We start from the raw sequence: 1,792 nt of genomic DNA on the forward strand, positions 1-1,792 counted from the left end.
ATTTGTCTTCCCAACGGCATTGGAATCTATGAGAATTTGTATTATATGCATAGAACCATGTTTTGAAGGTCCTTAATAACTCGTGTTTTTAAGGATAACTAAGAATAGAATTTAAAAATATAATTAAGAGGTTCTCTTACATCAACCGCATAAGAGTCACACTGTAAGAAGTAACAATTTCCTCTTCTTCTCCACCATCTGCTTGGCAGCCTCAAAGCTGCAACCATGCATGAATGCATCTCCATCCATGTTGGCCAGGTTGGTGCCCAGATTGGCAATTCCTGCTGGGAGCTCTATGGTCTGGAACATGGCACTGTGCCCAATGATCAGATGCCAGTGACAAGACTACTGTGGTGGGGGGAAGGACTCCTTCAACACCTTCTTCAGTGAGATGGGTGCTGGCAAGCATATGCCCAGGGCTGAATTTGTAGACTTGGAACCCATAGTGATTAATGAGGTTCACACTGGCACATAAAACCACCTCTTCCACCCTGAGTAGCTCATCACAGGCAAGAAAGATATTGCCAATAACCATGCCCAAGGACACTACACCATTGGGAAGAAGATCACTGACTTTGTCTTGGACTGAATTCAGAAACTGGCCAACCAGTGCACAGACTTCAGGGTTTCTTGGTTTTCCACAGCTTTGCAGGGGGAACTGATTCTGGGTTCACCTCCCTGCTAATGGAATGTCCCTCTGTCGATTATGACAAGAAGACCAAATTTGAGTTCCCCATTTACCCAACTCTCCATGTTTCCACAACTGTAGCTGAGCCTTACAACTCCATCCTCACTACTCACCACCCTGGAGCACTCTGATTGTGCCTACATGGTAGACTATGAGGCCATCTATGATATCTATCATACAAACCTCAATATTGCATGCCCAATTTACACTAACCTGAATAGGTTGGTAGGTCAAATTGTGTCCTCCGTCACAGCCTCTCTCAGCTTGATGGAGCACTGAATGTTGACAGAATTCCAGACCAACCTGGTGCTCTATCCTCACAACTAATACTCTCTAGCCACACACGCCCATGTCATGTCTGCTGAGAAAGCCTACCATGAACAGCTTTCTGTAGTAGAGATCACCAATGTGTGCATAGAGCCAGCCAACCAGATGGTGAAATATGACTCTTGCCATGGTGAATACATGGCCTGATGCCTGTGATACCATGGCAACATGGTTCCCAAAGATGTCAATGCTGCCACTGCCACCATAAAAACCAACTACACCATCCAGTTTGAGGACTGGTACTCCACTGACTTCATAGTTGTTATTAATTACCAGCCTCCCACGGCAGGGCCTGATAGAGACATGGCCAAAGTACAATGAGCTGTGTGCATGGTAAGCAATAGCACAGTCATTGCTTAGTCCTGGGCTCACCTGGACCACAAGTTTAACCTGATATATGCCCAATTTGCCTTTGTTCACTGGTATGTGAGTGAGGGCTTAGAGGAAAGGGAGTTTTTTGATGCCGGTGAGGACATGGTTGCCCTTGAGAAGGGTTATGAGGAGGATGGTGTGGTTTCTGCTGAAGGAGAGGGTGAAGAAGGAAAGGAATACTAAAGTTAAAAATGTCACATAGTGCTGCTTTTATAGGGAAGTTTATTCTGGCTTACACATTGAAAATTTGTACTCTGATCAGTTAATTTGTACATAGCAGTGTATACTCTCATATACAATTACTGACCTATGCTTTAAAACAACAGGCTGTCCCTTAATCTGATGGGTTTGAATAAAGCCTTCCCTGTCTTATAAGAAAAGAAAAAAAGAATTGGGGCACCTGGG

General features: G+C 44.4%; 1 pseudogene; it reads left to right on the forward strand.

Moving 5' to 3' along the window:
- Positions 1-225: 225 nt before the first annotated feature.
- LOC115292161 lies at positions 226-1,570 on the forward strand (annotated as a pseudogene).
- The last annotated feature ends 222 nt before the right edge of the window (positions 1,571-1,792 follow it).

The sequence above is a fragment of the Suricata suricatta genome, chromosome 5 (assembly GCF_006229205.1).
Source record: "Suricata suricatta isolate VVHF042 chromosome 5, meerkat_22Aug2017_6uvM2_HiC, whole genome shotgun sequence".
Taxonomy (NCBI): domain Eukaryota; kingdom Metazoa; phylum Chordata; class Mammalia; order Carnivora; family Herpestidae; genus Suricata; species Suricata suricatta.